The sequence below is a fragment of the Pithys albifrons genome, chromosome 3 (genome assembly GCF_047495875.1).
Source record: "Pithys albifrons albifrons isolate INPA30051 chromosome 3, PitAlb_v1, whole genome shotgun sequence".
In the NCBI taxonomy this organism is placed as follows: Eukaryota; Metazoa; Chordata; class Aves; order Passeriformes; family Thamnophilidae; genus Pithys; species Pithys albifrons.
In genome coordinates this window covers 21,389,518-21,415,130 of record NC_092460.1, presented here as the reverse complement: position 1 = coordinate 21,415,130, position 25,613 = coordinate 21,389,518, and the positions used below count along the sequence as shown (strand labels likewise).

Below are 25,613 nucleotides of genomic sequence, written 5' to 3'. Positions count from 1 at the left end.
AGAAGGTCCAAATCAGGACCCAATGAGCTTAGACCTTGTAAAAACAAGAATTGTGGGCTTAGTTGCTCTGGTTACTGCACCACTTGTGGTCAGCAACAAGGATTGACAGTCAGTTGTGGTGAATTGTGGAAGAAGGTGAGCTTAGCTGTAAATGAGTTACCTCAGATATCAAAGCCATGCATGTGCTAATTACACACTTGAAAAATTATTTTCATATATGTTCATCTATTCTTCACCTGGTTGTTGGAGTTGGGCTGCTACCATAGCCTGGTGAGTTCACTGAAATCTTTGCTGCAGGGCATTTGCACACAGCTTTCATCTAGAGGAGACACAAGTCCAGCTAAGGCAAGAGGTCAAGCTGCTAGATAGAAAACAAGGAGTTGGTGGGAAGAGCACAGTGGCCCTGGAGGTTCTTGCTTACTGAGGGTGCCCAGAAACACACTTGATTTGAAAGTAAACTCTGTAGTAAAGCCAGAGTCAGTCTGGGGAGGAATTAAGTTTACAGAGCCTGCAGGAGAGAGGTAATTACCTTGAAAAAAATATATTCTTCACCCACAAATTTCATTGCTTTCTGAGGTTACAAGGGTCTTAATATTTGTCGGGTTTGAAAAAAACCTCAGGTTTAATATGGGCTGTACCTTTGCATGGATGTGATGATTTCTTTCTTAGCATTTATGCAAGCAAATCATCTGTCTCTTGGTTAGGATCAATATAAAATAAAATTAATGCCCAATAGGATCAGGTTATGAATTCTGATCAAACAAGCATCTTTCTCTTACACTGCTTTAATTTATAAATGTTGTAGGTAATTACACTTACTAAAGTAAAATAAAAATTAAAATTTATGAATTTGTACTGTGCTCCTAGCAATGAAGAGATTAGAAATCAGTGCTAAATTTACTTTGACACAAATACTGCATCAGTACTCCCAGTGGGGTGAATTCTGAATTACACTGAATATTGTCAACATTTCATTATACCCATCCCACTACAAGGCAGTGAGAGCAGATAGAGCAGATATCAGGAATTATCTCACAGCCAGCCCTTAAATAAAAAAGAGAAAGAAAATCTATCAAAAACATTTTATATCAATCTTGTTTATTTTTCTTCTCTTGAGTTTATATCTCCTGAAAATATTAATAATTCAGACTGGTTTGGGTTTGCTATGAGTTATGACTTTGTACAGCCATGGCCCAGTTCTGGCATGTTTAATTAGTGCTCCATGTGTTTCTATGGCTTCTGTCCTTTTAGTGCAGTAGAGGAACTGGCTCTGTGTCCTTCTAAAGGAAGATCCAAACTTTTCAAGATAACTGTTGCACAGTATTCCTCCCCATGCACGATCACAGTCCTCATGAGTAGACCTGAGGAGAACAGGCTGGTTTGCTCAGGTTACATAGGGTTTTGGTCTTCTGAAGTTGCTCATTCTTGATGTAAAGCTTTTCCACAAGTTGTGTTCATGGTCTAGTCACATATAGATTCTTTTGCTGGCCGTAAGCACCTCTGGCTGGCTTGGAGGACAAAACCACTGAGATAGTCAATGTGTTTACAGCTGACTATATGAAATCAGGTACATTGGAGGCTCATAAACCCAAGCTGTAGCTAAAGCAGGCAGATGGTTGGCTCAGGGTGTTCAACCCCAGCCCTGGAAAACCAAACAGGTTCCAGTACTCTTTGATGCCAGATGTCAAAACAGGCTGTCACGAAGAAAGAAGGTCTAAGATAAATCTGAGGGTGTAGAATACAGAATAATACTGAACTCCCTAATGGCAGTGTGTTGACACTTAGCTAATTAATTTATTCAGATTGCTTTGCAGTTCACGTGTGAAATGCAATGTATTATTAAATTATAGTTTCCCTATTGATTTTCTCGGTATCAACTTCCTCACTGTTTATATTCCTCTTGCGTTGTGCAAAGTGTATTGCAGAGCTTATTTGAAAATGCTGCTAATGAAAACATTGCACAAATGATAGAATATAGTTCTCCAGCATGCAAGAAAAGACCATCTAGATAAAGAAAAAAGCTGCATACTTGACTACTGTGAAGATTATTTCACCTTCAGTAGAAATCTCAACACTAATTGCCTTCATTTTGTCATTTGAAAAGATGAAAGGACCCACAGTTTTCTCATGTTTATGTTCCTTGATAAGAGATTATAAACTGGCACGGTGTTTGAGTTTGTCTGAGTTCTCATTTGCTATCTGACAGCTTCTGTGTTGACACCAGTGAGTGAAGAATCTACCCCTGGGAGGAAAATCTTTCATCAGTCCTAGTCAGTGCAGCTTTGTCCTATATCTACAACAGACCAGTATTTGGTCTTTGTCTATAATGGAGTGCAAGTAGAGCATGCCCTGCCTGAAAATGCAGGGCCTGAGTTCAAGTCCATCTGCCCAAGCTGGATGGATTGGAAGTAATTATTGTATGTGTATCCTATTATCATTTGAAGCTAAAATCACGTGAACTTCAAAGGGGCTGTGATTTAGCACTGAGTGTGGGAAAACCTAAAATATACCAGCTAAGAGTAACTCACTGTATTATGAAATATAAGTTATAGACATTTCTTCCATTTTATCACATTTCTCATGCCCTATTATTTTTTCTTTCCCTTCCTTTTATTTTTTCCATTAATACCCAGTTTATCACATAGTAAGAGCAAATATTTTAGTAATAGTCATGCACATAGAGTCTGTTTCAGACTTCCTTTTCCATATTGTTAGAAACTTATTTACATTTATTATTTAAAAGTAAATTTTTTTAAAAAATTTAAACATGGCCAAATCCCACAGAGAAGTTCCTTGACTGGATATATGACCACACTGTAAAAGTTAAGTAATGCAAAAAAAGGCACTGGTAATGCTGGTAGGAGAGGGAAGGCACAGGGATCAGCTGGGTTGTGATGATGTAATTTAGCCTCTGAAATGCTTAACTGCTCTTGATTAACCACTCAGGGTGACTCACTGCAATTCACAAAATTAACAGAGCCCCACAAGTGAATTATGCCTTTACACTAAAACACAACTTCCTTTGTGTTATGCTGTGTGTAAACATCATCATCACGGCTAGGCTTCGAGAATGAAGATTTGGGAAAGGCTCTGCTCACATGGGTGTGTCCTTTGAGCCTGTGCAGTGGATTTTTTAGGTGAGCCATAGTGTGCACAGAACTGGCCCCAACCTTTAACTCTTAAGGTTCATCTGCCACAGTCGAGCGAGTTTGGACGGTGACAGTGAAGTCCTCAGGACTAGAACCTACACCCCCCGGTATTCCCGGGAGGTCTCCCATCCAAGTACTAACCAGGGCTGACCCTGCTTAGCTTCGGAGATCTGATGGGGAATAATGGTCTAGAATTCGACACGTCTGTTGCAACTTAGAGGCAAGAGGACTCACAACTTTAAAAAAAAAAAAAAAGGTAAAGTTGCTTTGCATGAAGAGAGGAGGAACTAATTTTTATGGACTTCTTATTACCCTGGAAAAAACTTCGGCATTGTCTGGTTCATGGAGTTTTCATCTCCTCTCCCCCCTGCTCTTATTTGCATACCACAAGAAATTAAATAAGGTACAGTCTTGCCAAGTGATTTGTCAAAGTTCATAAGGGAGAATAACAAATGAAGAGCTGCAACTCAGTCTTCTAACTCTCAGCTTAGTGATTTCTGCTCAAGATTTCAATTCAATTAAAGAGTTTTTCAGGCCCTTCTCTAATTAGGATGTGATTAAAAATGTATTTTTGTATCTCGAAAGGGACGAAATTGGAGATGGATTCATATTCTAAAATTCCAAACATCAGAAACTCAGAAGTGTTGTTATCCAGGCTGCCTGGAAAAATTATATTATGGCAGTTGCATGTACACATTGTGTTCCTTTAAATTCATTTTAATTCCTTTCCTTAGGATAAATGGCAATTTCACTGGCTCTCTGGCTGCCAATAGTACATGACACCACCATCATTCTGTCTGCTTTGCAGTTATTTTAGTCTCTGTTCACTGCAGAGGCTACACGTTTGGTTCCTTCAGAAAAAAACACAGCCAGTGTTGTGTATTCATTATAACTTCTCCTCTGCTGCCTACTCTGCTGAACAACAGGGGAAAGGCTGAGGAGAGGGAGTTTGATTTCTTGCTCTCACAACACTGACTGTAAGAGCTCGGCTGCACGTGTGGGAAGGAGAGAGCATGAGTGTGACAGAGTGCACAGGTGTCTGCTGGGGCTGGAAGGGAGAGGTGGGAGCCCTGCCTGCTGCCGAGGGTCAGCAGTCCTGATGCTCTCTGAAAAGCCTCTTGTTGACAGTGCCTAACCCTTATGCATGATAGCTGTTCTTTCATTCTCATCATCATTTCTCATTCCTTCTGCTTCTTAGAAGATATGTTTTTTTTTAAAGAATTAATTGCTGCTATGTTCTCTTGTCTCATGTCATTATCTCACCCTGCAGTGGGTTTAAGGCTGGTGTGTCAGTGACAGATCCCGAGGTGCATGCAGGGGGGAAGGACTTCTCTGTCTGAGGTCTCAAGCTCAGCTAATTCTTGAATGGGGAGGCAGGAGAACAGACCCCCAGCTCACGAGGCATCGCTGTTTTGTCCTTAAAGTTAGCACGACAGTTCTTATTTTTTCAAGCACAGTAAATACGTAATACTGGTTGTAATACAGCTTTGTTCTAACTAAGTGAAGCTCTGTTTGCGTAAGTAAAACCAGGTTACTTCACACAGGCAATGTCTGGACTGTCTGTGACTGTGACCACGTGGGGAGGACCCCAGGTCTCAGACTAGGTGGTGCAAAACGGCTCATGACCACCCTGCTCAGGTGAAACACTGCCAGATAAGAAGGTCAGATAGACATCAAGGAGGGCTTGTGTTCACCGTTACCTGGTTTACTGTGCTAAAAGGCAGCTGTAGTTTCTTTGCTGTCTCTGTGGGACAAGTAAACCACCTTACCTACCCAGCTTCAAGGACACACCTTTGGGGCAGTGAGGACAGCTGGCTCAGTGCCTCAGCAGAGAGATGGAATGAGACATGCTTAGTCATTTCTTCTGCATTAGGGGACTGATCCTTCTTGCTTGGAAAATGAAAAATGTTTTTTTTTTCAGTGGGAGTGGAGTTAAAGTTTGTCGTAGTAGAAAAATCTATGAAAGCAATAGGTTGCATGGAAACCACCCTGGAACAGTAAAAGTACAGAATGAGAAAGGGAGAATTTATGTATGACAGATGTAGATGTTGTTTCTCTAATTTGTTTTGGAAGTAGTTGGGAAACTTGCTCTGTTTTCTTTCCTTTCTTTTTCTTTTTTTGTTTTTTTCTGTTGGGAACTGAAAAAACAAACAAACAAGTGTTTTTAACCAGACAAGAGCTCTGCATCAATAGTGAATAATGTCATCAATGACTGCCAAAAACCCACCCAATTATTTGTCACTCAAGCATAAATTTCCCACTGAATTTCAGATTGATGGCAATTAGAAAACAAAAAATCTCACTGTCAGTTCATAAGCAGGAAAGAAAATGAGCACTGCATGTCAGACCACTTTCTTCCATCACACCCCTTATCTGTGTCCTAATTTCATCCCTGATTTAAACATGTAGTAGATTCTTTTTATATATTAGTTTATGTACACTTAAATATTTTACAGATCTACTTCCTCTGTGGTGTTAACTAAAAAATCCAACTATTTGGCATTTTTTAGGTCCTCAGTCAACTGGTCATAAGACTGGAGTAGAATTAGTCATATCCTACGAGAACACACGCCTGACAATAATGTTGAAACACATGAGGAACATTGTGAGTACTTTCATTGTGATGTATAGTTCATAAGTCCTTGTATTTGCAGAGTACTGTGAAAACATTAATCTTCCCCTTTCTAGGATAAGTAATTTTAGCTCAAAGTAATGACAGTACTGCTCTGTCATCATTTAACAATTTTTTTTTCATTTGAGCTCACTCAGTATGGTGTGGGACAGGTACAGAAACTGGGTTTCCTGAGTGGCTGGTAATGGTCTTTTCCAGGAAAACCAATTTTGATACTGTTTTGGCCCTCTCAGCTGACACATTTTGATACCGGTCAGATATGAGGCACTGAGCAGCAGCATGACTTTTTGTAGCATGTCAGTCTGGAATCATGGATTGATTATCCATACATTTCCTTCTAGTCCAGCATGACTGTCTATGAACAGGGCAGAGCTCAGCAGAGAGAGCAGTGGTGTATTTTAACCAGCAATGTCATTTGGTGGGGTGATGCTCAGCTTCATAACACAGCCTCTGTCAGGAGGCTGAGAGGTAAGTGCTGTGTGTTCCTGGAGCCTGGCTATGGCAGGGGGAAGCTGGCAGTGCTCCTGCAGCAGAAGGCAGGTGGAATTGGCTGATAAAGTGTCTTGAGAGACCTCCCTGGGTCACGTGTGATCTCTCAGCTGAGGGAGCATGTCAGTTGTTCTGTAATGAGTTCAGCACCCAGGTGTGCTCTTGAATTCTCAGTGGCTCACATCTCAAGTAATGGTTGTGCCAAGAGATCCCATCTTTGTTTAGCTAGGGATTAAAGCATTTATTAACTGGTGTGGGTTCTCTTTGCATACACTGATACCACCTCCATCCCAAAGTGGATTGCAACAGGTTTCCATAAATGGGGCCAAAGTAAGGAGTTTATGTGAGCACTAACCAGTAATAAAATAAGGCCAAATGCTTAAGTAGTTGTATGAGACACATGAGGTTTATGTAGCTCTGACTGTTCTCTCTTGGCCACTCTGGCTTCTGATTTGCAATTCAAGCATGTTCATTTTGGTCTGTAACATCTAAGACATCTCTGTCCTGAGACTTGTTTTCTGTTTCCTGTGTGCCACTTTGACAGGTGAGATCAGCCTTCACTGACAGGTTCAATTTAGAAAACTTTACCTTCAGGATGTATCATAAGACCCTCTTTATTTTTTCTGTGGTGCTTTTTAAATGTAAGTGACTTTGATAAACTTTTGGTAAGTTCTAGTGTGTAGGAGGGGTATATTTAAGTGGTTGCCTTGCTGATGATGCCATTGAGAGTTCAAGCAGGTGATGTGGAGATGCACAGAAACAGAGTTAATGGGTGTTGGAGTTAGTCTTTCTACTTATTTCTATTATTTGAAGTGTATAGGCTCGTAACTGTGTTCTGCAGAAGTTTCAGCCATTTAATTAGGTTAAAATAAATTACAGCACAGATAGCAGTGTAGTGTAAACGTGAAATCCAGAGTTCAGTTCTCTTCATTTTTTGGAAAGGGACAATATAACTTTAAGTTTTAGTCTGCTTTTGTAAGTAGGCAACTAGAATCCATTTTAGTGAGTTTGCAGAGAAGTGGTAGGAGTCCCACTCTGTAAGACTGGCAATGATTCATGACTTGAAAATAAGGTCATTGTTTTGGCAGCCTAACCTAGGCAATCATGTTTTTAAATCTTGGGCATCCAATTCCTTCCTTCCATCTGGCCATCCATCCTTCATCATCTGATCTTAAATATGAAATAGTAGTGCTTCGGGATACCGTGATACTGGACTGACTTCAGACTGGCAACCTGTAATAGGAAGGTTCTTAATCCAATTAGTAAACTTGTCATCTTTTCAGTCATATAGATCCATCTTTCTGAAGTGCTCTCTTTTCTTTTTCCTTGCCTTGCCTTGCGTTGCCTTGCTTTCTTTTGGTTGAGCTGAACAGGGTTTTTAAAAGTATGCCAAGATCATAGATTATTCAAGGCATGTTAAAGCTATTTCAGGTATATTCAGTCTTTTGCAGAATCTCCCTAATTATATTTTAGTTGTTCATCTGTGCAGAGATTACTTTGCTATCTTATTTCATAAATTATAGTAAATAATTTTTGTGCTGCTCTTCTCTATTTAATTTATGTCTGCAAAGAGATTTTATGATGTGTTCAGATGTGAAAATAATTGTAGTAGGCCAAATTAATCCCAAACAGAGCTTCACAGAACTGACAGAAACTGTGATAGAGACATTCGATCCATGTAAATAAATTTTATTTAGTATTTGTGTGGGTTTACTTCTAGGGGTTTTAATAGGACTTCTAGATTGTGTTGTGAAAATCCTTTATTGATGCACAATTCACAAGGGGCTTCCTAAGGAGCTGGTGTTTATAGCCATTGTCAAGTGTCACACCTTCTTTACAGGAGGAAGCCAAGAGACTGCAATAGTCTAGCTTTGCAGGCACTTTTCCTGAAGGAAATTTCCCCTCTCATCTGGAATGTCATAGAGGAAAAATGCTATAGCAGTGGAGAGCTATAGGTGCAGCATGGACTCCCCAGTGCAGGCACTTCTGATCTGATGCACCCACATGTGCCAGATTTGCTGCAGACCACAAGTCAGTTATCCCTAGATCAGCTTCACAACATCCTCTCCCTTACCACCGTGACATTTCAGGCATGCATTAGGAAAGCCTGTCCTGCTTGAAGAAAACTTTATCAAAAATTCTTCAAAGACAAATATTGGAGAAGAACAGCCTTAGAGATTTTGGGACTGGAAAGGACCATTAACCTAATCAAACCTTCTGTAAAGAGAAAGCTGTATTTTTTCACTGAGAAAATGCTTGCAGCCAAGGAAACTGTTTGAACACAGAGATGTTAAGACTGGTTGTTAATGTTTGCCTACAGTTTAAGACTGTGGGTGCACAATGAAGACAAGTTCCTTTAAACAGATATTTATAAGATACTAAAAATGTTTCAGTCTCAAGATTCCCTTTAGCAATTCATGGTTTCATTTGAATTCTGAGATTCTGTAAGTCAGATGGCTTTCTGCTTCTTCTTATGATTTGAATGGCATCACCATGACTGCTGAGGGAAAAAAAGTTTAAATCCAACTACCTTAATAAAGTGAGGCTGGGATAGAAGGAAACATTTGTATAGGGATGAAAACCATAGAGCCCTGTAGTGTTTGGCCTCTGAAGTCATGGAGGATGTGGCAGCTGGAGGGGATGAGACAGGGCAGGCTTATTCTTCACACACAATAGCACAGTACGTGGCAAAGCGCTATAAGTGGTCTTAGGAGGAAAATACAGGAGCCCAGGGGAGGTTTGATTTGGCATCTGAAAGGATTTGTTAGCTAAGAACAAAACCAGTCCAATTGTGGCAGCAACAATACTCAGAAAACCAGCAGTAGGCAGGAACAGGAGCACAGGGAGCGCTCATCTACCTTAATAATGTGGCTTGTAGATCAGCACAGAAGGTGTGGAGATGGATTTATGAAAATTGATATACACATAAGTTTTGAACTTGAAATGTTCAGGTTCAATTCCATTCATCTGTATTAACCAACACAGAGAATGGGGAATATCAAGACCCTACCAGGTCTCAAACGGGGCAGACTGTGAGCTAGATTAGTTCCACACAGCCAAATACAGGCAGGCTGCTGGTGCTGCTGGGCTTGCCCACTCCTCAAAAAAACCACCAGAGGAAACAGAAGAAGCCACTTTGGAAGTTCATAAGTTTGGCTAACATATTTCCTTGCCTGTTTCACAGCTGTTCAGCATTGGCTCAGGAGGAAGTCTGCTTTTCCTGCTCATTTCATTACCATGACTTCAGGCATGCCCTGTTTTCCCAGAGAAGCAGCTAAACTTTCAATCCTCACTGCTAAACATTTTTGCCCATTACTTCTTGTGGACAGAATAACTCCTCAGGGCTAGAGGGGAGGAGAAACAAAGCCAACGTATCCTCAACCTCATGCCAATAAATGTAAAATGTTACTAGAATTCAGGAAAGCGTGCATGGGTGATGAATTCAGAACCAGTTTTACAGGGGGAAAATTTGCTGGAAGAAAAATAAACTCCTACAGATCTTTGCAAAACTACTTCCAGCTTTCCTTTTATAAAAGCTCTGAAGCTGTCATGTACCACTCTTGGTGATTAATGATTCTGGGATAGCTGATATGTGGGTGACGAATTTAGTAATCAGCTTTAGGCTTACACAGACATCCAGCCTCTTTCCATTCCATATCCTATGCAATCCAAGTACAAATTGCTTCCAAAAATGTTTGTGAGATGTGATGGCTTAAATGTGTTGGGAAGAAAGGTGAGAGCCAAGCTTTCCCAAAACCAAAGGGGTGAAATTTAAGCCTGCAGGTACAGGGCTGTAGGGGAGTTCCCAGATACAGTACAGGTAGATGCTCTGCTACCTTTGCTGGGTTTTGTCTGCAGCTTGATTGGGTAAGGCTTGGGGATTTTTCTTCAGTCTTGGTTGGTTCCCATGGTTCCTCTCATGAGCTTACCAACTTTTACACTTTATGACTATCATTATATAAATTTCAATGAAAAATATACACTACCTGCCAAGAACGCAATGCCTGCCAGCTAAATAAAAAGCTACATTATCCTTTCAGAATATTTATGAATGTATATGGCTTTCCTTGCTGCAGCCCATGGATCAGTCAGCAGTGATTGGAATGAAGTTGCATAGGGAGGCAAGCCTGGTCATCCAAGGATGGAAAACAAGTGGAAAAAAAAATCTCCTTGAGCTGAACAACACTTATCCAGAGAGTATCAGTGACAGAATGAAATCAACAGCTTGGCTGATAGAGGGAGGTAACACATTCAGATGAAGTTCTCCCTAGACTGGTGCAGGAAAACAAAATAAAAAGTCATGGGAAAAGAGCTCTTGTACTAACTCTAGTTTTTAAAGAATTTGGATTCAATTTTATAGTCATAGAAAATGCTTTTAGTTTTTAAATGAAAGAAAATTAGCTTAGATAGACTATGTTCTCTTTTAGACTGAAAATTAGCTGAACACCTCTAAACAAAGTTTGCTACTACTCAGCAGCAGTTTATATTGGAAAGAGATGAGGTCTGTTCTTGTGGCACAGGGATTACTGTTGGATTCATACATATTTGTTATGAAAGGTGTTTGACAAATATGTTGTACAGAAAGTTGTGTTATTGTTTCTCGTTAAACCCCTTAATCTGTCACAGTCACAGTACTGCCTCAGCTCTAAATTATAACTGCTCATTTTTAAATAAGTAACTCCTTACATAGATGATATGTGTTGAATAAGCAAAAAAAAAAAACCAACAAACAGTGAGCTCTGTTTAATAATATGAGTGATCTGGGAGATGAAAGCGAACATAAATTAAATTTGCCACTGGTTGCAAATGAAGAAGACATTAAAAATAATAGTGGAGACAGAGCAAGATCAAGAGAATGAAAGTAATTTCCATAGCCCTACAACCATCTTGGACAAATGAAAAGTATTTCCTCAGGGAGGTAGAGATCTATACCCCACAGTAATGTGAAGATAAAACAAGCAAATGGTGAGACATGAGGTTGCTCTGAGATGCCAATGAGAAAGGCCAGATCCTGGTGTCATAGTGCAGAAAGAAAGTAGTTCATCTTTTTAAGGCTTTGATAGCAACATATTTCTCTCAGGATGTTTTTTTTTAACTAGAATACAAGTTCAAAGAACTATTCTCAGTAGGGTTACTTGGGAGTGATTGTTTCTTCAGGAGTGATTTATGGTTACTAAAATTTAACTTAGTTAAAACAGACTAACACGGACACAAGTCAATTGTGCCAATATTTAAGGGAGAAGGTGGCAAGGTTCAAGAAGAATTACTTACAACATTGAGCAAAAGCGTAAGTAGAAGTAATGAGAACTAATTAAGGAGCAGAAGTCGCATGCCTCCTATAATGAAATGCTTTCTTGCAAAGGGATATGGCAAGTTCTAGAATAATCAAAAGAAAAGTGAATGGAGCTCTTCACAGTTTGAGAAATTAAAAATAGTCTGGATCAGGTATATACTGACTTTTGTAATTAATTAAGAAATTGAGAAGAAAAATAGAGCAGGATAAAGACACAGATAACAGTCTCGCTGTTCTTTGTGCATTTTTATATTTGCTTACTATCTGGGCCTAGGCAAGGAGAGAAAATAATATGTATGTGACAAAAAGATAAAAACAGAACAGCATTTGCTTATGTTTCTTTTCTCTAAAGCTAATTTTCTTTCATGCCCTTTAACAGTCAGCAATGCTCGTAATCCTGAGTGTTTTCAAAGGGAAAGTGAAATGGGGTTTTGTCTTATGTGCTTGTTCTCTGTACTTTATTCAAAAGAAAGAAATTCTGGGATCTATGTTTCTAAGGGTCAAACTCAATCAGTCTTAGCCAGTGTCTTAGACTCTAAGATTAAATAGTCATTTGAAAATTAAGTGTTTTAAGCACAACAATAATATAGGGTTGAAAGCAATGGAATTTAGTTTCTTTATGGGTTTGGTGGTAATTCTGAAATAAGACCACCAGAGACTGGTTCATGAAATCCGCTGTCTGCATTATACATCCTGCTCCAACATTGCTTATCCACATAATAATAATATTTTAAAGCATGACTGAACCTTGACTTCTTTCATCTATGTACACAAAAAAAGCGGACTTAAATTACTTAAAGATCTAGAACCTAGAATGTCTTGTTACCTCTTTCACTTACAGCAAAAAACCCCAAACCAACTATGTGATTCTTGCTCAAATCTTTTACTGGGAGTTGTACATTTACTTAATAGATTTGCACTATGGTTATATAATCACCTGTTTTACATTATTTTTGCAGCCTTAGTGACTTTTGTTTGTGCCCACATGGAGCTATATAGAGCACCCAGTAATATAGTCCTGAGCATTGGTGAAGGGCCAGAGGTTTGTCAGAGTTCAGAGATAGAATTAGCTCTGAGTGGGCTGGGTAGGGACACAAGCCATTCTTTTCCTATGTTGTTTGTTCAGAAACAGTAATAAACACAGACAAAGCTGTGTCATTACTTGCTGGAGCTAAATTCCATCCCTTCTTGCCTGCTGCTGCTGCTGGCCTGTAAAAGGCAAGAGCCTGTTTTACATGGCAGTCATAGTCCTGTGGTTTTACGAACTCTTGCCCATTCCGTTTGGAACTGTCTGCCCTGATATACAACTTTTCTGGATCATCGAGACAATAAATTCTTCCTTTTAAACATGGCATCAGTGGTACACCTCAGTGCATTTCTTCTCCTTTCTGGTTTCAGAGCTCTATAAAGGCTTGGGAGAGAAACTCTTGTGACCTTGGTATCACAGCCAGCTTTTATTTTATTTACTTCATTTAAGCAGAGTTAGATGGGCTTTCCTCTCAAATGACTGAAGCAGATCAGAAACTTTTTATGTAGTTCTTAGAAAGCCCTGAATCTTTCAGGATCCAGCCAGTTTCCCATCACTGTCTTTCTCCTTAAAAAACCAACAATCAAACAAAACCTGGTTTTGTTAAATATTAAAAAGTAATTCTTGTTCACTTTGAAAATCCCACTGTCTGTGTTCCTTGGTCTACTTGGAGTGGGAATCAGTTTGAAACTAAGGTGCTTAGACACATGATGTGATGGAATCACATTTCCATCACGTTGTCATGGATCAGCTGCCTGACCATGGTTGTTTCAAATACCATGAATTATTTTGCTAGACCTCCAGTGACCACTGCAGAATGGTCCATTCTCCCATAAAGCCTATGTCATATTTACAGCTCCACACGCACCTTCTGTCGTCTGTGGTGACATGAGGCAGCAGTATTTTAGAAACTGGATCCTCGCCTAGATGACTAAGCTCTCATTTGATCAGTGGAGACTTAAACCCCAGTTCATTTTCCTGAGTATACAGGAGATGACCAAACATGTCCCCTCTGGCCAGCAGCTGCCACTGTAGGAGAGGAGGGCCCAGGTAAGTCCTGTGTCATGTCTGGCAGTTTCTGCAGATATCTCAATCGTCTTATGTGTCTCAAATGGGGCCAGGCACCAACATGGGGGCAATGTAACCAAGCCAAGCCAGGAGATATCCACAGTATGAAAGGTTGAATCTTTTTCTGGCCTCCTTCCTCAACAGCATTACAGAGATCAGCTCAAACTTTTCAGAACACTTATATACCTTCCTCACGTACACACCAGGACAGGTGAGCACCAAGACATTTTGCCCAGGACTGGTGTATTCATTGCAGAGTGTTAACTGAGATGCTTTCCCTACCTCTCAGTGACCTTTGAGAGCGTTGGTTGTTGGGTTACTCTTCAGAGATTTTGTGGCTCAGGACAGCTCCAGACCCTATTTTTGCCAGCACAGTTCTTCCTGTCAGGAATGCAGCGTAACCAGCTGTTCCTCACAGCCAGGCTGCACAAGTCCTGGCTGCTCTACTACAGGTGAATTGAGGAGGATGCTGAAGGTACTGGACACAGGCTATATCTGGATATTCAAATCAATACTATAGATAGAGCATCTCTGCATTTTTATCATAGTTATTGACAAAACCATCTGGAGGCTCACTCTACTGACACTGGCAGGTTTCTGAAACGTAGAAAATGCCTGCTCAAAAAATGCTTTACAGAGCTTTCCTGACAACAAAATATATATTGTTCTGAAACCAACTAATCTTTTTATTTCCCTGCATTGAATTGAGGTAAACCTAATTTCTTTGGTTGCCTTGCCATTGGCCTCTGTGTCAGTGGCCTCTGTCAAGGCATGTCTTCTCTCTTCATGTGCATACTCAGATGCATGCATGAGAAAGGAAAGAACTTAGGAATAGGAATGAGGCTGCTCACAGAGAAGAGAGGGGGAAAAGTTTGATCAAAAAACGTAATACAATGGCTCTGATCTTGCCGAGAAACAGTTAAGTATTTTCAAATTTTAAGTGCAAAAAGCACTTGGGTAAAAAAGACACCTTATTTGTGCAATCACTTTTGGCCAATTGCTTTTCTGGTTTGTCTTGCAAATAGCAGAGAGTGCAGGGTACATTACAGTGATATAGTGGATTATCTTCTTCTCTAATTATTATTTAATTACTGCAAATGTGATTTTATTTTAAATTTTCTTTGAAGCAATTTGAAGATATTCTGTGAGAGGAAAATGAAAAGCTTAGTAGCAGAGTGGAATAGAGGTGTTCAGTGCTTTGAGATATGCAGAGTTCAAAGGAGAAACAAGGAAGGATCTTTGGTACCATGTTAGGATTTACGAATAACAACATAACCACCTGTTCACACAATAATCCTGTTTGTCCTGAAGGTTTATATATCTTATTAATCTGTTTTTGAAGGAACCTCTTTGTATTACAAATTTCTCAGCTCTCTAAGTTTAGAAGTAGCCCAGAGGATGTTCTCTTTTCCTAAGTCGAAGGCTGTATTTGCTAATTAGGCTGCAATTTTGAAAGACGGGACTTAGCCTTTCTCTACTATGTTACATGGGGACTCCAAGAAAATGAAAGACAGTGTAGCAGCAGTGATGGCTTTTCTTACTAATTTTAATTTAGTCTAGAAGCAGCTACTAATTTATAAAAGTTACTGTGGTGCAAGGCTGATTTCTTCTGTGGATTTTTTTCTAATCCTCCTTTATCGGATAATAAATCCACCTAATGTCTCCACTTCATATATAGATATTTTGCTTTGTAGCCATGAGGGTTTTTTCTAACCACTTACTCTAGTGATATGATTTTTAAGAATGAAAGGTATCTCGATATTAAACATTTAGGAATATTTTGGAGTCCTTCCTTCACTATGTAAATAAATTCTTATAGCAGTGTATGTAAGAACAGAAGATGAAGGTAAAGAATAGGAAAAGTGAGAGAACTACTGGAAAAAGTGAGTTATTTTTATTTGGGGGCAGATGCTGAAAATGGAGCCTTTCTAAAGCCTGGCTATCTGGGATTCTTTTTCATTGAAGAAAATAAAGAAAGCAACTGAGATTTGAAAATGTCCAGGAAATTAATTCTTGGGAAGAAAGGAAGTTATTTATAGAGGAGGAAAGGTGGCATTAGTTAATACAAGTTACCTTTGATCATTATTTTTTACTGTCAAGATGGTTGAAAATGAAAGATGGGAAAAAGAGAACAGCAGCTGGAGCTATCAAATGTTCAGGAGCCATCAATCTGTTTCACTCTAACACAAAAGGTGATCTGCATGTCTAACACTAACAGAAACTGATGGCATGATTTAAATGTGAGGCAAAAGTCAACTGAAAAGAAAATTTTATGTCACAAAGACACGAGTTGAAAATGTTTTACAATAAATTGTCATTAAATACATATTTTATAAATCATAAAACTTTCCTTAAAATTCATAGGAGTATGGCCCAAAATTCATATTGCTGCTAAATACTAAATAGTTTAATGTATGGCAAATTTTGAAGTAGTTAGGCCTATCATAATGCTAACAAAGAGTTCTTCTTTTAGGAGAGTTGAGGTTGATTAGTAATGATCAAGGGAGAAAGGTCATTAGGATAATATAATTCTTGTGGAAAAATTAATTGAATTTAATCTATTATTTCCCAGCTACAGCTATTACATTTAAAATTAAATTATACAGTACATAACCTATCTGTGTTGGTTTCTGTAAGTAAGTATCAACTTTTGGGGTTTTGCAAAATAAATTTAGAGTGATAAATGGAACATAGTCATAACAGATACAGGTCTGTATTACGTTTTCAGTATGGAACTAGAGATGTGGAAAGAAGTAAATCCAGAGTATTATTTCCTCTCCCTCACTCCCACTCATTTTTAAATATTTCTATCACCTTCTGCCTGACTTTAGAAGAAAAAATAAAATAAACTGCTTTATTAAACCTATATACAGGCAGTTGTAACTGAGTTCCTTAAAAACATCCATCGTTATCAAGGACAGGTAGGATGATCATTCTCTGAGAAAATCATTCCATCACTTGGCTGTATTTGAAGAGAGCACAGGGAGTCAGCTTCTAAATTCGAGTCAGCTTCTAAATTCAAATCTTTTTTTTTTTATTGGCAGATCAAAACAGTGGGGTTTTTTGTGGTTATTTTGTCCAGAGACGTATCAAGGAGACCTGTGGCCTTTCTGTTGGGAGCTTGGTTTTTTACCTTTTCAGCCTTACAGATTTTATAGCTTGGATTTATTTGCAAGCTTACACAATGCAAGATTTAAGATAGTAATTTAAATTGGGATTAGCTTCTTCTGAAGGAAGTAAAAATCCCTTTATTTTGAGCGAATGAAATGACTACCGAATTAAACATAAATAAAATTCAATCTAACACCTTGGGATTTTTTCTATTTCTTTGATCACAAGTGCATTCAAGATATAAAGGTTTTCTAAAGCGCAAAATGCCATTCCCAAGGTATCATTTGATTTTATTTCTGGCCCAACTCAAACTATGGGGTTTTGCTGGATTTTAGAATCACTCATAAGCTTGCTAGCAATCTTTCTCTGTGTTTATAATGGACTCACCACAACAGATTGTCTTTGGTGCAAAGGCAGAGGTTCCACCTGAACAGGAGGAAGAACTTCTTTACTGTGCAATGACTGCATACTGGGATAGGTCACCCAGAGAAGGTGTGGTCTCCCTCACTGGAGGTATTCCAGAATCCTGTGCCATGTGCTCTGGGATGACCCAGCTTGAGCAGGGAGGTTGGACCAGATGACCCACTGTGGTCCCTTCCACCCTGGCCCATTCTGTGATTCTGTGTTTTAGGTCAGGTTTATCTAAATTTATAAACATGCCAATGCAGTCTGAATTGGAAGTGAAAGGACAATCCAATGAGTTTGCTCACTAAATGTGATTGAAGACATAATCTTTAGTAAGAGAAATATTTCTGATTTTTGTTGTGTTTTTCTTTTATTTTTCATTCTTTTTTAATTCAATGCTCAACACATATATGAAACCTGGGAAAGAACTAGCTTGCCCAAAACCTTGGGGTTTTTTGACTGCTATGTCAGATGTCTTAATAAAACTTCAAATTCTACCTACTTAATATTTATAAAGATTTTTCTGCCATGTTAATCCCGCTCTTGTTTTTACCCTATGACTGTCAGACTGTGAAGACCACTCCTTGTCCCTGCTAGGGCATGTCTAGCAAAGTACAGCTCCTTCCATTGCAAGTCTTGCCTCAAGAAATGCTATGGTGAAGCAGTTTCTTCACAAGAAAAAAAATCAACTCTTTTGCCAGTCTAAAGAGAAACCAGCATAAACTCACCCTAGGAGCTCTTGTAAGGCCATGTCTGGATTATAACTGCCTTTAATCCGTAGGTTTAAATTACTAGTCTGTAGTGAGACAGAACCTTTTAAAGAGTTGGAGTCCCTAATTAGATTTGTGGTGTCATATCAGGGGAGGGCAGCTGAGAAGTGGAAGATCCAGCTGGAAGGGTGCTCAGCTGAAGCTTTTCAGTTGTTTGATGGCATAACAGTGCCACTGCAAATGGAGGATTGGGACCATTGTGAAATTTGGAGGGGCCTTTTGGCCTCTTCTTAGGAAGGGAAGATGAAATGGGAAAGTGTCACCTGTAAATCAGGGGAGGTAGAAAATACTAACACCCACCAACCAGAACTAAGATCTCTAGTTGGAATTCAGGTGGCTGCAATTCAAATTACCTCTAGCAGTCTGGTTGCTGATTGCTACTATTGATGAAAAGTGGCTTTACTTTAGTTCTGAAATACCCCAGAGCAACTACTCTACCTTGAGTTTTCCCCTCTGAATTGCTAAAATATTCTCGTTTGATTTTCTCTATTGACCCTCCCCTCCCACTCGCCTCTTTCATCATGCATTTAGCTACATTCAGAGGAAAAGTGAGGAAGCAGTTTTCAGTCCATGTTTCATATGGCCAAAGCACTGCTATAAAGTGCCCTCTTTAGATTTGGGGAAAAGTAAGCTACAGAAGGGTAGGGAATATGCCAAAGAGCAACTCAAATCCATAGTGACAATTTTATCTGATTTCTTTTCATTGCACCTGCTTCTGGATACCCAGGTCCTGTTGAACAATGTCATGACAATCAGCTTGGCAGGTGAATGCCAGGCTGAGCCTGTTTGCAGTTCAAAGGTACCAGGATAGGATGGATGAAGCCATGTTACGTTTGTAGCCTATTACGTTCCACCTGGGCTCCTCAGCTTGGTGCCCTTTGCAGCTGCTGCTCACCTCAGCTTTCAGAATCAATCCTGACATGCCCCCTGGTTATTCAACTCACTGCTGGGATGATTTACGGGATCTCCTTGTGCTGTATTTCCATGCTGGAGATAGTGAAGATCATTGTGCTGGCCCTCAGCAGTTGTGCTGATAAGGTCTTAGTCAAGAATAACTTTTTTTTTATTTTTTATTTAGCAAAATTCCCTTATTTGTCTGAAATAAGTAAAAACAGTTGACCTTCAAGTTATTGTGATGTTCATTGAGAAGAGCTTGATTATAGTTACAATCCTGGTTGCTTGGACTGATATTTAAGGCTACAGTTTTTTCTCCTTCCTGATTTTTAAGACGTGTTCAATTTACTGGTACTTGTAATCCTCGACTGAAGTTTTAGTACAGTCCTAGATCAACAGAGATGGGTTTCCAAATGGACAGTGTAAGTTATAAATCCTGCATTAGCAATGAGGTACTCAGTCCTAAGAAAATACCCGTTACTTTCATTGCCCTTTGATGGCTTTCTTATGTTGGCCATTGAACCCCATCTATCTAAATCCCCTGTGTATTTTAAAGCAGATGCACTTGGAGCGGCTTAGCAATAATAATATTAATCATTCACGTGGTGCTGACAATATGTAATGATTTGACTAGTGCATCCTTTGATGCTGTATAGGGTTAATGATAGCAATAATAAACTTTGCAGTTGACCACATCATTTGCCTTGAAGAATCATTTCAGGTAACAAAACCCAGAGTTTTGTTGTGCAAGCACTGGTTGCTCTCACACACAAGCACAGTTTTACTTCCCAATAGAGAAGTTATTTATTGCTAGAAGACAGTGGTTTCTCCTATCACAGGGATATGTTGTTGATAATGCCTGTAGAAAGCCCCCCATTTCCAGACACATACTGTGAATAGTCAAAATCTGAGAAATTACTTCATTCTGAGACAGGTATAAAATTACAATGGGACATATAAATGCAAGTGCCTGTATAATACTCTGCGTTATTTGTTGTAAATGTGTTAAGATCTCTTTTTTTTTGGCCTGTATTCTTATTTGCATCCTGTCACTGGATTGCCTATGAGCTGAGGGTAAACTTGCTGCTTAAAATGCTGATTATACAATTCAAATTACTGATATTTTGATATGCCCCATTTTGAGATTTCTGATTATATACTGTGTAACCAACACAAGGGTTTGTGGTTAATTATACCTGCTCCGTAGTTTTCCGTTATTATGTTTCTTGCATGTTCTTTTGAAGCCTCAAGTAACACCAATGTGTTTTCTGAGTAATTCTAATATTGCTTTAGGAATAACCTGACAGCTTTCCAGAAGTTATCAAAAAACTCTCCACCCACCAGCACTGGCTTATGACTGAGCCTGGTTAATAGATTGGCTCTGATCTCAAGTAGCTACCATAAAATGGAATATCTGGAATATCATTCAGTAACCTGGACTGGAAAATTAAAGAGAGATTGCAGCTGTGTGATGGGTGAGATTGGAAAGACTGTTATTATAAGATTCCTGTTCTGCCCATACTGCTGTAGGAACTGCTCCCGGTTCTTCTATAGTAATATGTTCTACTGAACATCCTTAGAAACAATCAGTTCTTTTCAGCATCAGCACTGACACTTAGGGGTTAAAATCAGCAGAGGCTTACTGGGTAAAATCCAGTTTCTCTGGCAATGCATTGCTCTGGAAAGTGGAAGAACTAGACTTCGTATCAGATTAAGCTGTTAAAGTAGATTGAGGCTTAAGTGTTTTCCCATCAGCATGTAAAATATTAAAGATAGGCAATTCTACCTTGTATTATTTAATTTCTATTATTGATTCAATTTTAAGATGAATTCTAATAATTCCTGTTATTTAATGCACTAGCTCTCCAATTTAGCCAAGAGAACACAGAATGTAACCTGTTTCTGTGTCTGCCCAAACTTCAGATTTCATTTGGTACTTTTTATTTGTTTTCTTTGCTAGAACATCAGCATTCATATTTATGACCTTTTTGTTTTTCAGCAACTCCCAGATGGCTCTGCCCCAAGTGCACATGCTGAATTTTATCTCCTGCCAGATCCTTATGAGGTCAGTCAAAGAAAAACAAGAACAGCTCCAAAAAGCTCTGACCCTACTTACAATGAAATTGTGAGTACTGTTCAATTCTTCCACCATTTCTTATTTCACAGAATCACAGACTGGGTCAGGTTGGAAGGGAACATAGTGGGTCTTCTGCTCCAATGTCCCTCTCTCAGAGAGGATCATCCCAGAGCACATGGCACAGGATTGTGTGCAGATAGTTCATTAATATGTCCAGTGAGGGAAACTTGCACGGTCACCATCACAGTAAATAAGTTGTTCCTCATGCTTAGGTGGAATTTTCTGTGCATCAGTCTCTGCCCATTGATGCTGTCCTATGGCTCAGCACCACTGAGCAGAGCCTGGTCCATCCTCTGACCCTTTTTCTTCAGATGCTGATGGACAGTGATGAGATCCCCTCTCATCTGTCTCTTCTCAAGGCTGAACAGGCCCATCTCCTCAACCTTTCCTCACAAGAGGGATGCTCCAAGCCCTTCATCCTCTCCACAGGCCTCCGCTGGACTCAGTCCAGTGGTTCCTTGTTTTTCTTGAGCGGGGGAGCAGCACTCCAGATGTGCCTTACCAGATGTGCTGAGTAGAGAGGCAGGATCAACTCCCTTGACCTGCTGGCAGTGCTTTTCCTAATGCACCCCAAGACATCATTGGATTTCTTGGCCACAAGGGCACAACACTGCTGGCTTGTGGACTGCTTGTTGTCCACCACGACTCCCAAGTCCTTCTCTGCAGAGCTGCTTCCCAGCCGGTCAGACCCCAGCCTGAACTGGTGCAACTTCTTTCATTTTGTTTGCCCGTTCTTGAGATAAAATAACAATACAGCATTTAGAGTTGCTGCAATGAGGACAATCAGAAAGGAGGAATATATCATAAGCTGAACCATAAGCGGTCACAACCATGGGCTGTGTGTCTTTTTCAGAAGTGCAAGAGTCCCTTTTATGTCTCTCTCTTCAGGAAAGCAGTTGTTCTGTCTTACACTGTAACCACGGTTACGTGTCAGCCAAATGAGACCAAGTACCATTGCACCATAGCTTTGTCAGTTCTGAATGTAGGTTTTTACAACAGAATGAAAAGTACTAATTGAAAGGATGCTATTACTCAAATTCACATTTGAAAATTGATTGTCACTGTCCTAAGTGATAACACAAGAATAAATAGCCAGGTCCTTTTAATGTCAAAATGCTAGCAGTTCACAGCTATGTATGATTATTTCACACACCACTGAAGTGCTCAAGCCTCAGGAGTGAAAGGAAACATTTGTATGGGGAAACATTTATGAAAGGATGGGAAGTGGCATAAACTGTTCATTTGTAAGGGCAGATGAGATTGAAAAAGTAGGTGGGATTGGAGATTATAGTTATTACATATAATAAATCTCCTAAAGATCTCAAAGCAATTTACCAATGCTCTTTCAGCAGGCAAGTAGAAGGCATGGAAAATATTACCACTCCACCCTGTTTCATAGATAAGATATGATGAAGCTTAGGTTAGTCAGCAGAGTCTGAGTCCTTATCTCCTAGTTTCCCAGTACTGGAGTTTTAATATTTCTCTTTTCCCACATCTATTTGATTACAAAAGTTGTCTACTTACACTGATGATCTTCCTGTGCTTCCGTAAGAAGGCTCCTTGAGTAGCGTTGATGCTCTCAGTTGAGATAAATTTCCCTCCCTGTGATACTGCAGTGGAATAACAAGGAACTAGGCTTTATTTTTTTTGTTATTTCTTACTTTGCAATCAAACAGAGAGTGGAATGAATCCAATTAACCTGTCTATAGAAATTCCTTTACATTTGAAGGGTATTTAAAGCAAAGAAATATAGTATGATATATCATAACATTCATAGTAAAGTATCCAAGATGGACTACAGATAAGAACCAATCAGCAACACAGGAAAACAATTATCTTTCAAGTCATTATTAGATCCATTTGAATGCAAGAACATCTAAAATCCTGTCTGCAGTCATACAGTAATCACAGGGAGGAGATTTAGTTGTGATTAAGGAGTACTCCACTGCTATTAAAAGAAATTCCATGAAAACTTTAATATCCTAAATCAAAATTTAGAGCCTTCTTCACAGATGCTCAATCTTTTTCACCAGGAACTGCTAATCACAGTGGGGACATATGGTTCCATTGAACTTGGACTTTTCAGACTCAATGCCTGTGCCGTTAGCAGCTCTGTTCTTCCATATGTGATGTCATTCTGTATGCATTTTCTGTTCAAGGCTGGTAGACTGAGGCAGAAGCTGCCCCAGGGAAGAAAAACTACTAAAAATACAAGTCAGCTGTCTTTTAAGTTAGTTACTGTCCAAAACACTGTGTACAGAAATGTACTAGTCTTTTTTATGAGTTCATAAGTTTTTATTAAAGCCAAGTGGCTGGAAGGAAGGTGTATATTAATTTCTTTCTTTAATTGAGGCTGAGAAAAATCTGAAATGCGCTACTCTTGGGTATTTTTGATTTTAGTTTTGTACTTCTATTGCTTGTGACTGCCTACAGCAAATTATCAACCTTGCAAAAGTGCTTTTTACATTTCATTTTTACTCATGTGTGTGAGAGTAAAGATGTGAAAGTCCAGGAGGGCTGACAGTAAAATGAGCTATGCCCAATGTTTTGGAGTTGCTTTTAACAAGCACTCCTTTTTTTATTTTGTTCCCTTTTTTGAATTTTGGAATTTGTGGCATTCACACCGGTATAACATTTTATTAAAAAATGGTGGTTGAGAAAATGAATAGCCTACCTGTTATAAGCCACTGTTAGGAATAAATAAGTTACTCGAGAGGTTTCAGAGTAGTTCAGTGAAAAATAAGCAAAAAAAAAAAATTAAAATAAACCTGAATTACTTAATTTTAAATATTTGCTGAGAAAAGCCATGATGACCAGATCCGCCTGCAGTGAGGTCTTGCTCCTGTGTGTAAAATGTGCCTTAAGAAATGCTTCAAGGTCTCCATTGTCCTCTCCTGAGTGCCTGCCTGTAAGCACAGACACAGAGTGAGCAAAACTCCAAGGCAAAGCAGAGTGTGCATTCCTGCAAGGAGAGGGCACTGTCTGTCCTGCTCTTTGGGTACAGCCAGATGTGAGCACATAGACCTGGGCCATATCATAGACCTGTTGGAGATGAGGGAGGGGCTGGCTTGGAGCAGCCTGAACAGCCCCAGCAAGTCTGGTGGAGAGGGAGGAGGGGAACTGCATCAGGAGCCACAGCCGCTCACTCCAGCACCACACATGCAGCTAATTTGGATTAATTACCCGAATCTAGGAACTGTGCCATGGCTACCTAAGGAGAAGCAACTGTCCCACATTTGTGAGTAAAATGTCATTAGACTCCTGTAGGTCAACAGTACTTCTCTTTTTGGAGCCAGGAATACTTGAATTCCAGCCCTAACTGTCCCACTGATTTGGTGCATGGACATGTATAACTCACCTTACTCTGATCCAGCTGTATAAACAGCAGCCAAGTATTCTACTGCACAGTCATTTCAGGATTCAACTGTTGCGTTACGAAATTCTGGCAGGTGGCATTTGTTTTACCCACATTCAGCTATCTCTAGACCTTTCTTCTGTCCCTACATCCTGATGATATATACCTTGCTCCAGCTGAATTTGCAATACCAATTTAGAAAGAGTTTACTGGGATAATTTGAAAACCACCCACCCTACACTCTAAAGATCTGTCATTGCTCCAACCGTAAAGTCTCTTTTTGGCCAGAGATTGAAAGTTGTTCATTACCTCAGTTCATGCCTATTATGCACCATACTGAAGATTTCTAAGTTTTTACAGCTTACATGTATATTTTTTGTTGATTTAAAGCAGCAGCTGCATCTTTAATATATTGGCAAAGAAACAAGGCAGCTTTCTTTGGTAACATTAGCAATGCTCCAGTGTCAGATCATAGACTTATTCTAAATTATATTATTGCTTACTGTACCTCCACTTGCTTTTCAGATTTTCTTCATCATTTCACTTTTTTTGGTGGGGAAAGGCAGCTGAGGGACAGAGAAGCTGGAATTTTTAATTCACATACAATTTGGCAAAATGGGCAGAGGAAACATCAAACCCAAAAAAGTGCCAAGCACTACTTCCCTGATAGCCATTCCAAACCATGATTTCCAGAGGCATCTAAATAGAAAAGGAATTGTTGCCCCCTGGTAAGATCTTTCTAGTAAGAGCCATTTAAAAAGAGTGAGTGGGACAGTTTTTCTTCCCCCACCCCCAACCTCTGGCAGTGTATGTTCATCCCCATAGCACCAATTATCCCCTAAACCAGAAAGCTCAGTGTCCTGTGGGTCAGTGTTTCCTGCCTGACATCCTGTCTGTTCCATGCTCCTAGTGAAATCCCTCCAGACTGCAGAGCAGACAGAATCCCACTGTGATCCCACAGGCAGACGAAGTCAACTTGGGTTGGGTGGGAGAACCAACAGTTTTGTGCCTCCAGGGTGCCCCTGTGATCTTCAGAACCTCCTTTCTGTTACCACTCAGCATGAGGAACATTGCTGGGGATGTGCCTCTGTAAGCTCTGTTCCTGCCTGAAGGATGCCTCCCAAGACCATTTCTGCTCCTTACAAGTGGAGGTGTCGAGAAGGCCCAGCCCACAGAGATCCAAGTTGGAGGGGGCTTGGGCTGACTTTTCCTCAGCAGTGTCACAGGTACAGCCTGTGCTCGGATTGCACAGAAAATCCAAGCAGGTTGTGTGGCAAACACCT

At 39.7% G+C, this 25,613-nt stretch overlaps 1 long non-coding RNA gene across 2 annotated transcripts in view; it reads left to right on the top strand.

The window, feature by feature from the left end:
- LOC139669949 (uncharacterized) overlaps nt 1-25,613 on the top strand; it is a 45,781-nt gene that overhangs the window by 13,394 nt on the left and 6,774 nt on the right. Inside the window, exons 3-4 of one of the 2 annotated variants that reach the window (XR_011697358.1) lie at nt 5,660-5,754; nt 20,838-20,963. This is a non-coding gene — a long non-coding RNA (uncharacterized lncRNA). The remainder of the gene's footprint in view (nt 1-5,659; nt 5,755-20,837; nt 20,964-25,613) is intronic. The other variant, XR_011697359.1, reaches the window with a different exon arrangement.